This window comes from Cibotium barometz, chromosome 36 (genome assembly GCF_041138505.1).
Source record: "Cibotium barometz isolate CiBa-2024 chromosome 36, ASM4113850v1, whole genome shotgun sequence".
Lineage (NCBI taxonomy): Eukaryota > Viridiplantae > Streptophyta > Polypodiopsida > Cyatheales > Cibotiaceae > Cibotium > Cibotium barometz.
The window spans coordinates 28,979,704-28,996,589 of NC_141081.1; the positions used below are offsets into that span (position 1 = coordinate 28,979,704).

Sequence of the window (16,886 nt, forward strand, 5' to 3'; positions counted from 1 at the left end):
ATATTCGTTCAGCTAAAACAGCAAAACAGGCTTGGGATATTCTAGCTGGTTTGTAACGAGGCAAAAATTTCTTACCTGCGTAAAGAGCTAGAATTGAAGATTATGCAGGAAGAACAGTTGATTTCTGTAGGTGAGATTATTCCTGATCATTCTCTTGTGCAGACTGTTCTTGATGCTTTACCTGAGACATATCAGACTTTTGCTTCCACGTGGAGACTTCTTACTGAGTACAGACCTGATGCTGTCAAGTATGATACTTTAGTCAACAAGCTCTTGCAAGAAGCGCAGTCCAGGCAAAACAGGGCCAGGCAGCGTGCAGTTGATCAAGCATTTATTGCTGCCCAGTAGCAGAGAAGAAGTGGTAAGGCAGCCCCTTCCACTGTTTCTTCTCCTATTAGTAGGTCTGCAACTTCTTCTCTTTCCACAGGTAGCAACAATAAGTCTGAGAAGGCTCTTGATAAAGGCAAGAAAAAGATCAGGTGCAACTATTGTAAGGCAAATGATCATGTCATTAAGAATTGCCCTAAGCTAAAGGCTAAAGAGGCAAAGAAGAAAGAGTCAAATGCAGCCACAATAGCGGATGCTTCTACAATTGCAGATTCTACAAATGTTGTGCAAGATACAGAATGGGCGTTTAGCGTGTATTGCCAGTATGACCCATCTGTACATGATGCATGTTTGGCAGTTTCTGTCGACTCTAATGTATGGTATTTTGACAGTGGTGCTACAAAGCACATTACCTCGCATCAGGCTGTCTCTAATGGGAATACTATCACATGTGCCAATAATGCTTCTTACCCAGTGAAGGGCGTTGGTAAAATTATGCTTACTGTTGTAAATGGCAGCGCTTTCACACTTTCAGATGCTTTGTATGTGCCAGGGATAAAGAAGAATCTATTGTCTATTCTCTGCGCTTGCTAGACTTGGATTTGTAGTCAAATTTGTGGATGACAGATGTACTGTTCATGATTTGACTTCTGGTGATACGATTATTGCATCTGGCACCTTGTTTATTCAAATGTAAGTCCTAATGAGGCAAATATTCAGTCTATGCAGATTTCAAACAACATAGATCAGCCTATTTCTGATGCAGATTTACAGGATGTAATTTCTGAGGATAGGGCTAAAAATGAGCAAGCTAGAGGTATGCCTAAATGGTTGGTGCAAATCTTGCGTGATAGTAAAATTGATGCACCTATATCTAGTCGTACTCATTCAGGTTTTCAGCATGCCTCTTATGCATCAGATTTTTATGCTTTGGCTGTGTCTAGTATGTGTGAAGAGGAAGAACCTCTTTCATTTGATGAGGCACAAAAATCAGAAAATTGGTTGGCTGCAATGCAAAGTGAATATGATGCTATAATGAAGAATGGTACATGGTCTTTGTGTGATTTGCCTATTGGTAAAAAGGCCATTGGATGTAAGTGGGTTTTTAAGTTGAAACAAAAGCCAGATGGCAGTGTTGATCGCTATAAGGCTAGACTTGTTGCAAAGGGTTATGCTCAAGAAAAGGGCATTGATTTTGATGAGACCTTTGCTCCCACTTGTCGTATGACTACCATTCGTAGCATTTGTGCATGGGCAGCTCATAATGGTTGGAATGTACATCAGCTAGACATAAAGACTGCGTTCTTGAATGGAAATTTGCATGAGGAGGTGTATGTATCGCAGCCTCGTGGTTTTGTTCAAAGAGGGCAGGAAAACAAAGTGTGCAAGTTGAAAAAGGCTTTATATGGTTTAAAGCAAGCTCCACGAGCTTGGTATGAAAAGATACATGCATATTTGACTGCACATGGGTTTCAGAATAGTCCAACAGAAAGCACTTTGTATGTTAAACGTGTGGATGGTGTACATCTAATCATTGCTCTCTATGTCGATGACATGCTGCTCACAGGACCAAAGGAGAGTCATATTGCTGATTTTAAGGCTGATTTGAATGCCTCTTTTGAGATGTCAGATTTGGGGCATTTGCATCATTATTTGGGGATACAATTTAAGCAGTGTGATGGAGGTATTGCTTTGTGTCAAACAAAGTATATTGAGACATTGTTGTGGAGATTTGGCCTTGAAGACTGCAAGCCTATTGCTACTCCAATGGAGACAGGTTTGAAGTTGAGTCTTCATGATGCTGGAGATCACTTTGATGTCACACTCTATCAGACAGTTGTTGGTTGCCTCATTTATGTACGCATTACAAGGCCGGACATTCAGTTTGCAGTCTCACAGGTGAGCAGGTTTATGCATAGCCCAGGGTCTCAGCATTGGAAGGCAGTTAAATGCATCTTTCGCGACTTGAGTGGCACCATACATCTTGGGTTGTTTTATCCCAAGGGGAGATCGTTGCCGCCAGATTTACATGCTTTTTCGGACAGATTGGGCTGGTTGCTATGACACAAGAGTGTCCACAAGTGGTTTTTGTTTCATGCTCGATAGCTCATGCATATCTTGGTTGAGCAAGAAGCAACCTACTATGGCCACTTCTAGTTGTGAAGCTGAGTACAGGGCAGCTTTCACAGCTACGGTTGAGTGTGTGTGGCTCAGACGGCTTATGGATGACTTGGGTGTTGGACACCTCTATCTTCACTGACAGTCAGAGCGCATTGACAGTTGCGAGAAACCCACTTTTTCATGCTCGCACAAAGCACATTGAGGTGCATTATCACTATGTCAGGGAGAGACTCTCAACAGGAGAGATCAGCTTGGCCTATGTGCCAACACAGGACAACCTCGCCAATCTTTTCACAAAGGCACTTCCTCGTGAGAAGTTCGAAGCTTTCTGCAAAGCTTTGGGCTTGCTCCCCTTTGTGGACTGATCTACTTCGGGCATGGCACTCCCCTATACATGAGTGCTAGCTCTCGTTCACACCATCACTCCCAGGGGGGATTTGTTACCATATATATATAGGCAGTGATGTGTGTGAACACACTTAGGACCGCCGGGGCACTTTTCCCTCTTTAGGAGGTTTTTTTCCCCGGCTTATATATACACCCATCATACTAGGGCTAACTTATCTTTTGTACATTGACACAATCTAATACATTGTGTGTTGTGTGCTTTCCTGCAACCCTAATTCCAACAATTGCTTGTAGGTCTCTTCCAACTCCTTATATCTTGAGATTTTACTTGACCTCGAGGGAGAAGGTTCATTATATCATGAGGAACATTGTGTATCTAACCTACCAACCATGAGCATCTAGGTAGCCAAATTTGTTTGAAAATAGAGTGATGGGTACATTCTAAAGAGAGGGGGAGCATGGACCTTAGAACAAAATGTTTGTTAGGCACCTACTACAATTGGGACTGGAGAATCCATAAAGTCTTCAATTAGCATTAAATGGGATGCAAATCAAGGGGGTCAATGCTATATGATTTAGCATTAAATGGGACTCAAATCAAGGGGGTCAATGCTATATGATTTAGGGTTATATTAGGCGAGTTATTAAGCTAGTCCTCCATGGGCTAATGATGATGTACTTGATCCCATTGAAAGGCTACCCATGTGATGGAAATGTGTGTGTCGGATAAAATATCTTACCTTTTTATTATCTTCTTATTTGTGTTACCAGAATGCTGTCTAATCTTTTCTATCAACCGTAATCAACTCCCAACCTAGATTTCAAATTTGTATCAGGTCAAACCATAATCCCTTTGCCATATATGCACTCTTAAGGTTGCTAAATTAGCAAAATCATAGAGTATTGATTTGAGTCTTGATTATCTCACTTATCTTATTTTTCCCTCTTTCACCCATTCTGACAAATGAGCTCAAACCAAGTGGTTTGAAGACTTTGACAGGAAGTTTCAGCTTTACATAAGCTCATAACAACAAGAAAACCATTATCTACAACTCACATCAGGCAATCAAAGAAAATTAAATCAACTTAGGAGTGGTTTTTTTCTAGCATGAAATGGAAATGAGCTCAACTTCCAGATCCAATTTCCAACTTTTCCACTTTCCAACCATATAATCCAATTTCAGTCATTGCTTCCTCTCAGCGTACCTATGGCATTATCAGCAAACAACCAGAACGCTCACCACCTGCTCACTTAGGGGCCTTTTCAATAGTTCCTAGCTCATAGTACCTAGGAGTTTAATTACATAAAAACCATATGGACTCTTAGTTGGAGATCAACAAGATCAACCAACAAGATCCATGTAAAAAGAGCTGTGAACTCATCCGTTGAAGACCAGCAAGGCCAATCAACCAGATCCATGCCCGTGTTCAGAAAAGAGCTCTAACTCATTTTTCTTCCTCGTGGCACGCATGGGTATCATGGGTGACCTAGAGCCCAAGCACCGTATGGTCAGCACCCTCTAGGTTCCTTCTTCTCGCGCAGGTCACCTAGCGCTTCACTCATAGGCCGCTTCCTTGGTCCCTCATCCACCGTATCGGAAGCTCACTATTTTAATCGAACCGAGGCTGGTCAAGACCTCAACCGATCTTGCCACGCGAGACGTCCTTCATTGACTCTCCATGAGCTTTTCACTTAGATCCTCATGACCTTATTTGACAAGATAGTCAAAATGCTTCCCCAACATTTTTGACATAAAATAATCTTTAAAAACAGGTCTCATATACAAATAAAGTTCCAACAAACTTTCATCTTTCCACATCATTCCATGTCATTTCTCATCATTCCACATTCTTCTACTTCAATTCACATCGCATCATTCCAATTCCATTTACATTGTCCTACATCCATTCACATCATTCCTACATCCATTCACATCATCCTACATTCATTCACATCATTCCTAAATCCATTCACATCATTCCTAAATCCATTCACATCCATCCACATCATCCTACATCCATTCACATCATTCCTATATCTATTCACATCCATTCACATCATTTCTATTTCTGATTAAGAATTATCCATGTTTTCTGGATGCATTCATATGAATATTTTCACATTCCTTCTCAAATTTTTCAAAATAAAATATGTTTAATATTCTTATTTTTGAATAAAAGATTCATGAAATTTACAAAATCAATTATACCCATATTTACTCTTTTAGTATAAACACTAATCCATTTATCTAAATGAATCATTTTCATAATTCTGATAAATTGAATGATTCTATAAAACTTGTGCATAATCTTCTTTATTTTTTTGATTATTGAATAATGCTCAAAACTCCACTTTTAGCATAAAATTTATTTATGCATGTACATATATATACATAAATATAACAAAAATTCCTCCTTTCTCTATTTAAACAATTATGCATAAATACTATAAAATGATTTTCCATAAATATAACAAAAATTATTCTTTTAGCATAAAAATGTCTATGCCTAGAATATGATGGGAATTCCTCTTTTTGCTTTATTAAATTTATGCATAAAAATAAGATTTATCTTTTTTTTTGGAAAATTTTGCCACCATAGCTTTGCTGCAACTTCTGAGAAAGTTTAATTTTATAACTTTAAAAGAATATTCATAATTGAAATATGGTAAGAACTTCTCTTTTAAACTAAAATTTATTTATGTATACATAACATAATTATAATCATAACTACAAGCATAATTACAATTAAATCTCTTGATTATTCTTAAATATCCATTCCTCATTTCCAAAAATGTTAGCATAACCCTCTTTCAACTTAAAATAAATTAAAATGATTTTTCTTAATCATAAACAAGCTTAAAGAAATTAATCATCATTATTAACTAGATTAAAATCATAAAAATATCTAATCTTTTTCTCTGGCTTGTCAAGCCTAGAGTTTTGTTTAAGATAATGGGTTTATCATTAAGAACCATCCTTCTAACAAGGATCTAACCATAAAGATGATTAATCTTTACAAAAAGAGAGATTTAAATATAAAAATACTAATTAAGCATAAAGATTAGAATTAAACCATTTAAACATTATGAATCATTAGAAAGCTTGATTTTAAGAAAAAACCATTTAATTGAAAGCTTCCCAAGCATTAGAGGGATTGGGAAGGAGATAACCATTGAGAAGATAGAGAAACCATTGGATTAAGGCCTACCTTTGATTTTGACTTGATTCTTTAAAGAAAGAAGTGAAGCCCACAAAGAAAGCTTTGGGTTGTTGGGGAGGGTAATCTCTAAGAGAGGATGGAGAATTGTGAAGCTCCAAATCTTCCAAAAGTATACGCAAAATAGAGGGATAATAGAATTACACTAAAATGAAGATAATACTGGCATGTAATTACTCAAAGATGAAAATACAAAGGAATGAGGGTCTATTTATAGGTGAGGGAGGCCATTAACCAAGTCCAATTGGGATCTAGAGGCTTGCAGCTTCAATTTGATCCATTTTGGATAATTTCTGGACCGGTTTGGCTCACTTTTTGATCCAGTTTGCAGGAGGAGAGAGGAGAGATATAAATATCTCATTTTTTGAATTAAAAATGCAAGGCAATGATGAAAAAAAGGCACCTCCTTCATGAGCCCTTTCCTTCCTTACTGAGGTGTCAAAAATTGATTTTTTTACTAATAAACCCAGTACTTGGTCAGCTCTTCATCTTATGTGAGCATTTACTCATTTTTGGGGTATTTTATTTTATTTTATTTTATTTTATTTTTTGTATTTTTGTCATCCCAACACTTGGCCTTTTAGAACCTTATTTGGATCTTAATAAAAAAAAGCTAAAAATGTGGACCCTTAGGCTAAGGTCTCCAATACATATATTCAGTTAATTTCTAATGCACATTGGAAAATTCTCTTTGAACTTCTGTTTGAGGGGAATTCATCTTAGATTTTAGGAGAAACTTTGTATCCAAAAATATCTCAAATTTGTATCATCTCTCTCTATAACATTTTCATTCTCTAGACCAAAACGAGGAAAAACAATGTTTTCTTGTATTCTGAATTAGGGGATGATTATAGAAACTGAAGGGGAGGTTCTTACACCTTTATATCTCCAAAGCTGGAGGGAGGAACCTTAGAGGAAGCATCCAAGAAGCTAGCCAACATTCATTCATGATCAATTCTCCACCATAACAAACCTAAAATAAAAAATTCATTTTCCTATAATGGGATCACAATGGTGTGGACTAGTAATCCAATTAATATCATAGCTTGCGGGCTATCCTAACACATAGTTTGGAAATACATCGAGTGGATGCAAGATGAGGGTACTCACTTTCGTCCACTCTCTCTAAAATTGGGACATCAACGCATCTCGAGTGGAGTACCTCTATCATGATATCACCACATCAATTAAAACACGACACGTGCCTCCCAAACCTAAAGCGACATATCTCAAACAAGATACCAACTAATTCACGCTAGCAGGTCCGGGTTTCCAGTCATCATCCATGTCACCAATACAGGTCACTGCCACCACACTATCTCGATCGAGATATTCATGCCACTCGGATCCACATCAATGCCACGGTGTATCCCCCTAGGCACACCGCTCAAATGTACATTCAGCATATTTTACCAGCCCATCTCCACCGTCCACATATCTCAAACGAGATATTTAAATAAAATCTCGACCATTGAAATACATCATTCGAGGTATAGAGATGTAATCTCATCCGTCCACATATCTCGTTCGAGGTATAGAGATGAAATCGAGACCGTTTAAAAACCTCGAATGAGGTTTATCTACAGAATCTGATTCGTCCATTCACGCACATTTGAAGATGTGATCCAAACCATTTAAATATCTCGATCGAGGTATTTAAATGGATCTTGACCGTCAAACAATCGTGGTAATGACTTAAAATCTAAGCCGTCCATGTACCTCGAACGAGATACTAAATTCAAATCTCAGCTCCCATCGATCCTTCACTAACCCTTAAATTCAGTGCGTATTTTCACTGTTTGTCTCACTAACCCTTAAATTTAGAGCATACATCTTGCAAACCCTAAAGTGCATGATGCCACCGAACCTCATTTGAGGTTATAAAACCGAAAAACTTTTTTTTTTGCCTTATTGTCAAAAGTCGTTTTCACTCTCCTTACTCTCTTGATTTGGATTAGCATTAGTGGGCCCATTAGCATTGTTTTATAGCTTCATTAGTGCTACTTAGCACTAAGCATTGGACCTTTGTGTTAGGCTTAGGTTTTAGCACGGAGTCACGTGAGGAGGGCCCATTAGCATTGTTTTATAGCTTCATTAGTGGGCCCATTAGCATTGTTTTATAGCTTCATTAGTGCTACTTAACCCTAAGCATTGGACCTTTGTGTTAGGCTTAGGTTTTAGCATGGAGTCACGTGAGGAGGGCCACAAGTGTATTGTGGATCTCATCATGGAGATAGACCGCGAGTTAGCGGCTATCCGTAGGAGTGTTAGAGACAACATTACATATCATGGCAGACTTGGAGGCGATGCTTTCATCCCTTTGTAGCCTTCACGTAGATGAGTGGATAGCCCACCATCGCACTGCTCCTGTGTCACATGGCCTGACATATCATCAGGTCTGTGATCTTGGTCCGATTAGGGATGGAGCCTACTTAGATCTTTTCCTCGATGGTCGTGGGATGAGGCCTGGGGTGGTGGGCAAGCCCCTTACTATTTCGCAGTGTTCGCATCCTCGTATGGTGGCACATATCTATAGTCGATATGTTGCCGCATATGGGAGGATGCCGAACAACTGCCAGATTCCCATATACTTCGCAAACCAATGATATGCACAGTTTGTCTTAGGGGAGGAGGTGGATTATACTAGCCATTGGCCTGGTGGTGGTGCTAGCCGAGGCCGTCTCTAGGACCAGGGTAGGCAGCCTCCACCAACCCTTAGTGTAGCTCCTACAGATCCGACGTTTGTGCCTATGTCGATAGTTGAGGCTCTTGGCACACAGGTTGGCATGAACGTACGCGGAGTATCACACGGAGAGCATCCAGCAGGTGGTGCGCTTGTTCTCACGATCGATACCAATGACAGATGTCGAGGTATTTACATACTTATTACTTCTTAATTTTTTTTAGTCGTTTATTTACATGTTTATATGTACTTTTCTATATTTTTACATGAGCGGCATGGTTGATTGTGTCATGTAGGGTCCCACACCTACCACACTGAGAGACTCACTCATAAGTTAGTAGAGGCGAGAGCGGAGATTGACCACCTTAGAGTTGCATTACAGACGACAGAGGCAGCTACTGCACTTTTGACTTAGTGGCTGGGTTAGCTCACATTCTGATGTACTTATTTGATGCTTATATCATTATGAGTTTTTTCATTATTGAGTATCATTACATTTTAGTTGATGTTCTTGGTTTTTTTATTTTTTTATTAGTGCTTGTGCAGATTTTTCAAGTCTCTTGGTGCTTAAGAGGCCATGGAAAATCTGGACCTTTCCCATACCATTATACCCAAACATGCTTCGATGGGGACCAAACTTTGTAAGCATGTAGGGGTGACCCACCCCCACATGCTTGCAAAGTTTGGTCACAATCGGAGCATGTTTGGATTGGTAATTAGCGCCCAGTGTGGATTTTTCAAGTCTCTTGTGCTTAAGAGGCCATAGAAAATCCGGGCCTTCCCCATACCATCGTACCTAAACATCCTCCGATGGTGGGGACCAAACTTTGCAAGCATGTAGGGAGGGACCCACCCCCACAAATTAGCGCCCAGTGCGGATTTTTCAAGTCTCTTGGTGCTTAAGAGGTCATGGAAAATCCTAGCCTTCCCCATACCATTATGCCTAAACATGCGTCGATGGGACCAAACTTTGCAAGCATGTGGGGGGTCCACCCCCACATGCTTGCAAACTTTCGTCACAATCGGAGCATGTTTGGATTAGAAATTAGCGCCCACTGTGGATTTTTCAAGTCTTGGTGTGCTTAAAAGGCCATGGAAAATCCGGGCCTTCCTTATACCATCATACCCAAACATGCTCCGATGGGGACCAAACTTTTCCACCATGTGGGGGGGGGCACCCTCACATGCTTGCAAAGTTTGGTCACAATCGCAGCATGTTTGGATTGGTAATTAACACCCAATTCAGATTTTTCAAGTCTCTTGGTGCTTAATAGGCCATGGAAAATCTAGGCCTTCCCCATACCATCATACCCAAACATGCTCCGATGGGGACCAAACTTTGCAAGCATGTGGGGGTGGTCCCGTCCAACATGCTTGAAAAGTTTGGTCATGATCAGAGCATGTTCGGGTTAGTAATTAGCGCCGAATTAAAAAACCATGAACATCAACTAAAATGAAATGATCCTCAATAATGAGAAAACTCATAATGATATAAATATCAACCCAGTACACCAAAATGTGAGCTAGCATAGCCACTCTGGGTCTAGCCACTAACTCAAAAGATCAAGGTATTTTGAAAATGAGCTACCCCAGCTATTATGAGATTAGTCACTGCCAAAAAATATAAATACAATGTAAGTGAGCTAACCCAGCTAGTCTGAGTTTAGTCACTACTATCAAGATAGAGATCTAGTCAGCAGCACCCTTTCTAGCTCTCAATTGGTCTAGAATGCTCTCATGGTCATCCACTCGAAGCCGAAAACGAGGAGGAGAACTGTGTTTTTGGCTCTGTACTTGATCAAGAGTGAGCCTCGTAGGAAACCACTAGATGAGAGAACTGAAATGCCTCTAGCTCCCACTTCCACTAGACTCCCCCGATGAAGTCGAATTTGCTGGTAGAACCGGCCTACCACAATCATGCTATGGGCATCAAAAGAAAACCCATGATCATCCACTGTATCCTGGTCAAGGATGCACTTGGCTTAGTGCAACTCATCAGATAGTAGTCTATTCCTCTGTAGATGTGCAAGTGAACCACATGATGTGCAATTGCTCTCCACACAAGGGATCCTATGGAACTAGGCATCCTCCGTGCGTGCACACAAAAGAGAGTGGATGAAATCACGAGGACAACGAGGCAACTCTCTATGTCCACTAAGAGAACGGAACACATCATAAAAAAGTTTGAACTCAACATGGTAGCGACAACAACATGTGTCACGCTGACGTGAGTACCTCACAAACCAAGGCTTACACCCCTCAAATGACCTTTGCCCAATTTTAAGCTCTAGATACGATGCCACATACTGAGAATACAACTCTGTTTGGGTCATTTCAATAAAGCAAGCACCGTGCTCAATGAACACTCCTCTTGTCACTCTCTTACGCAAAGCTTTCTTGAAAACTCGCGAGGCACGACAATTCTCTTCCCAAAAACTTTCTATCAAGGCTCAAGTGGTTTCATCTAGTAGGCGATCATGCCTAGCTACACGACCGCTACTCGTAAATATAACAAAAATCATTTTTTTAGCATAAAAATGTCTATGCCTAGAATATGATGGGAATTCCTCTTTTTGCTTTATTAAATTTATGCATAAAAATAAGATTTATCTTTTTTCTGAAAAATTTTACCATAGCTTCGCTGCAACTTCTGAGAATGTTTAATTTTCTAACTTTAAAAGAATATTCATAATTGAAATACGATAAGAACTCCTCTTTGAAACTAAAATAATATACTTATAATCATAATAACAAGCATAATTATAATTGCATCTCTTGATTATTCTTAAATATCCATTCCTCATTTCCAAAAAAATTAGCATAACCATCTTCAACTTAAAATAAATTAATATGATTTTATAAATCATAAACAAGCTTAAATAAATTAATCATAATTTTTAACTACATTAAAATCATAAAAGTATCTAATCTTTTTCTCTAGCTTGTCAAGCCTAGAGTTTTGTTTAAGATAATGGGTTTATCATTAAGAACCATCCTTCTAACAAGGATCTAACCATAAAGATGATTAATCTTTCCAAAAAGAGAGATTTAAATATAAAAATACTAATTAAGCATAAAGATTAGAATTAAACCATTTAAACATTATGAATCATTAGAAAGCTTGATTTCAAGAAAAAACCATTTAATTGAAAGCCTCCCAAGCATTAGAGGGGTTGGGAAGGAGATAACCATTGAGAAGATAGAAAAACCACTGGATTAAGGCTTACCTTTGATTTTGGCTTGATTCTTTAAAGAAAGAAGTGAAGCCCACAAAGAAAGCTTTGGCCACCAAGTTGGGGAGGATAATCTCCAAGAGAGGATGGAGAATTGTGAAACTCCAAAGCTTCCAAAAGTAGAGGTAAAATAGAGGGATAATAGAATTACACTAAAATGAAGATAATACTGGCATGTAAAGATGAAAATACAAAGGAATGAGGGTCTATTTATAGGTAAGGGAGGCCACTAACCAAGTCCAACTGGGATCTAGGGGCTTCGAGCTTTAGTTTGATCTACTTTGGATAATTTCTGGACCAGTTTGGCTCACTTTTTGATCCAGTTTAAGGAGGGAGGAGAGATATAAATATCTCTTTTTTTGAATTAAAAATGCAAGGCAATGATGAAAAATTCATGAGCCCTTTCCTTCCTTTTAGTGAGGTGTCAAAAATTGATTTTTTTACTAATAAACCTTAATTTTGCACAAGGTATGCCATTTAGCGTGTGAGTGTGTGTGACAGAGAGAGATGACAAGTCTTTTACCGTCTTTAAATCTAGTACTTGGTAAACTCTTCATCTTATGTGAGCATTTACTCATTTTTGGGGTATTTTATTTTATTCTTTGTATTTTTGTTATCCCAACACTATTGGCCCTTTAGAACCTTATTTGGACCTTAATCGAAAGTTTCTGAAAATGTGGACCCTTAGGCTAAGATCTCCAATACATATATTTAGTTAATTTCTAATACACATTAGAAAATTATTTTTTGAGCTTCTGTTTTAGGGGAATTCATCTTAGATTTTAGGAGAAACTTTGTATCCAAAAATATCTCAAATTTGTATTATCTCTCTCTATAACATTTTCTCTCTCTAGGCCAAGGGAAAACAATGTTTTCTTGTACTCTGAATTGGGGGATGATTACAAAAACTAAAGGGAAGGTTCTTACACCTTTATATCTCCAAATCTCGAGGGAGGAATCTTACAGGAAGCATCCAAGAAGCTAGCCAACATTCATTCATGATCAATTCTCCACCATAACAAACCTTTAAAAAAAAATTCATTTTCCTATAATGGGATCACAATGGTGTGGAGTAATCCAAATAATATCATAGCTTGCGAGCTATCCTAACACATAGTTTGGAAATACATCCTTTAATTATCTATACCCCTCCTTCAATTTCCATTATCACTTGCACAAAGGCGGAAAGTGAAGGCTGGAGATTGGCCTCTATCTTTTGTCAACTTTATGCCAATACTAGAAAACACATAACAATTCGCTTGTTTGTGAAAGGAGTGTTTTTACAAGGTTCTAAATTTTTTTCCCCATTTCCAAGAAGCTCTTAAAGTTTTTAGAATCAGCTTGGAATTGATTAAGATGAATTATGTTGTCACTCCAACTGTTGGCATCCCACATTTAGAAGCTCAAAGGGAAAGCTTGAATGAAAGGAGGAAACTAGATCCACACTTCAACATGACCATCTTTGTCGAGAGAACCATCTTTCTAATGAACTCAAATCCTAATTTATCCCATTTTGCTTGATTTATCTTATAGTATTTGTATAAAAATAAGAAGATATGCAACTTTGACTTGCATGAGATAGAAACATTAATCAAACTCACTTTTTCTTTGTAGGCTGATGAAATGCTATAGGGAATGGCTTTTTTTTGCTTTTGCTTCACTTTTATACAATAAACAACTAGATTTTCCTCCCCATGCTGGATACCCACCACAACAACATGCTAAAATTCTTCTTTTATTATTGTATTGATAGAGTAGCCCTTATCTTCTTTTATTCCTTAATGGGTAGAGTAGCCCTCGCCTTAATGGGTAGAGTAGCCCTCGCCTTTGAGAAGTCTTATGACAAGATGGTCACCTATAGCTTTTGCACAACAAGTGAAGGGGTTTCTTTTGGTGCATACAATTGGTTTATACACAAGCTTCCTTTAAAGGGAAGTCGAATGGGGTTTAGGTAAAATGGAGTGTTGAACCTTGGAATGTTCATCATACCTCTTCATATCCCTTATTAAGTATACGAATCATTATTATAATCCTTGATCACAACGATACAATGTTCGAGCATCACAAATGACTGATGAGAATGTCCTAGGCGCAAATTAGTTAAGTTTCTTTGCATTCACTAAATTTTAATAAAGTACATTGAAAAAGAAGTTAGCAAATTGACCTACACTAGACCTCTCAAGAAATAATTAATAGCTACCGCATAGGTAAGAAAATGCCAAGGAATCCCAAACAACCACCTTTAGCCAACAATGCCTAATGAGACTAGTACTAAATGATACTATCAGCTCAAAGGAATACATGCACCACAAAGCTTAGATTGCCAAAGAAAAGCACCTGTTAAGAGAAGATCAACAAATCTTAAACTTGTGTTAATAGAGAGGAAGAAACTTTGACGCACCTTGTGTTATAGACAATGAAATAATGAGAGTTATTTCAACAAATGACTAAAACACCACCTCTCCATCAAAGATATCTACTTCCAAATCAGGATTATAGGCATGGGATTTAGATCGAGTGGATATCTATCACAATTTGGAGATGATGATGATAACTCAAATTTTCATGGCACGACTAAGAGGCAAGTACAAAAATAGCCTATAGAGTACCACCTCCTCCATATACAAGCCTTGTGTACACTTAAAATGTACTAATTAGTACGCGACAAATATAAGAACCATCATATTGTGCTACACAAAACTAAACTAAGACAAATGTGTATTGTGCTACACAAAACTAAACTAAGACAAATGTGTACTAAAGGGAAACATGTTGACTCGCAGGTGGTTTATCCTTGGGCTTACATCTTTTGTGGTTGCTATACCATTGTGCAAATAAAAAGAGAGGGAGGAGTCACAACAAGGAGAATCATGTGTATACTACCATGAAGACCAAGGAGATCCATGTGTACCATGACTACACAATTGGGTACCCAAGGGAAGTGACCTTGAGCTTTCAGGAAATAATAAATATCTACTATCACATAGGTAAGAAGATGCAAAAAAAAAAAGCCTAAACAAAACAACCTCTAGCAAACACGGACTACTAAGACTCGTACCAAACCATAGTATGAGGTCATTAAGGAGTGTACATTGAATGGATTGGCAAGGAAAAGCACCCACACTGAGAGAAGATCAACCACGCTCACTTTGGGAACAATCCTAACACATAGTTTGGAAATACATCCTTCAATTATCTATACCCCTCCTTCAATTTCCATTATCACTTGAACAAAGGCGGAAAGTGAAGGCTGGAGATTGGCCTCTATCTTTGTCAACTTTTATGCCATAACAATTCACTTGTTTGTGAAAGGAGTGTTTTTACAAGGTTGTAAAATTTTTTTCCCATTTCCAAGCTCTTAAAGCTTTTAGAATCAGCTTGGAATTGATAAAGATGAATTGTGTTGTCACTCCAACTGTTGGCATCCCACATTTAGAAGCTCAAAGGGAAAGCTTGAATGAAAGGAGGAAACTAGATCCACACTTCAACATGACCATCTTTGTCGAGAGAACCATCTTTCTAATGAATTGAAATCCTAATTTATTGCATTTTGCTTGATTTATCTTATAGTATTTGTATAAAAATAAGAAGATATGCAACTTTGGCTTGCATGAGATAGAAACGTTAATCAAACTCACTTTTTCTTTGTAGGCTGCTTCCTTTAAAGGGCAATCGAATGGGGTTTAGGTAAAATGGAGGGTTGAACCTTGGGATGTTCATCATACCTCTTCCTATCCCTTATTTAGTATACGAATCATTATTATAATCCTTGATCACAACGATACATTGTTCGAGCATCACAAATGACTGATGAGAATGTCCTAGGTGCAAATTAGTTAAGTTTCTTTGCATTCACTAAATTTTAATAAAGTACATTGAAAAAGAAGTTAGCAAATTAACCTACACTAGACCTCTGCTACCAGATAGGTAAGAAAATGAAGAGAATGTCCTAGATGCAAATTAGTTAAGTTTCTTTGCATTCACTAAATTTGAATAAAGTACATTGAAAAAGAAGTTAGCAAATTGACCTACACTAGACCTCTGCTACCACATAGGTAAGAAAATGCCAAGGAATCCCAAACAACCACCTTTAGCCAACAATGCCTAATGAGACTAGTACTAAATGATACTATCAGCTCAAAGGAATACATGCACCACAAAGCTTAGATTGCCAAAGAAAAGCACCTGTTAAGAGAAGATCAACAATTTGTGTTAAGAGAGAGGAAGGATCTTTGACGCAGCTTGTGTTATAGACAATGAAATAATGAGAGTTATTTCAACAGATGACTAAAACACCACCTCTCCATCAAAGATATCTACTTCCAAATCATGATTATACGCATGGGAATTAGATCCAGTGGATATCTATCACAATTTGGAGATGATGATGATAACTCAAATTTTCGTGGCACGGCTAAGAGGCAAGTACAAAAATAGCCTATAGAGTACCACCTCATCCATATACAAGCCTTGTTTGTGTACACTTAAAATGTACTAATTAGTACACGACAAATATAAGAACCATCATATTGTGCTACACAAAACTAAACTAAGACAAATGTGTATTGTGCTACACAAAACTAAGCTAAGACAAATGTGTACTAAAGGGAAACATGTTGACTCGTAGGTGGTTTATCCTTGGGCTTAGATTTTTTGTGGTTGCTATACCAAGAAATACATTGTGCCAATAAAAAGAGAGGGAGGAGTCACAACAAGGAGAATCATGTGTATACTACCACGAAGACCAAGGAGATCCATGTATACCATGACTACACAATTGGGTACCCAAGGGAAGCGACCTTGAGTTTTCAGGAAATAATAAATATCAACTATCACATAGGTAAGAAGATGCAAAAAAAAAGCCCAAACAAAACAAGCTCTAGCGAACATGGGGTACTAAGACTCGTACCAAACCATAGTATGAGGTCATTAAGAAGTGTACATTGAATGGATTG

At 38.1% G+C, this 16,886-nt stretch overlaps 1 protein-coding gene across 1 annotated transcript in view; it reads right to left on the reverse strand.

Annotated features, from left to right (window-relative positions):
- The window catches only part of LOC147617746 (uncharacterized), a 277,309-nt gene that overhangs the window by 51,737 nt on the left and 208,686 nt on the right, over nucleotides 1-16,886 (reverse strand). The window lies entirely within an intron of this gene.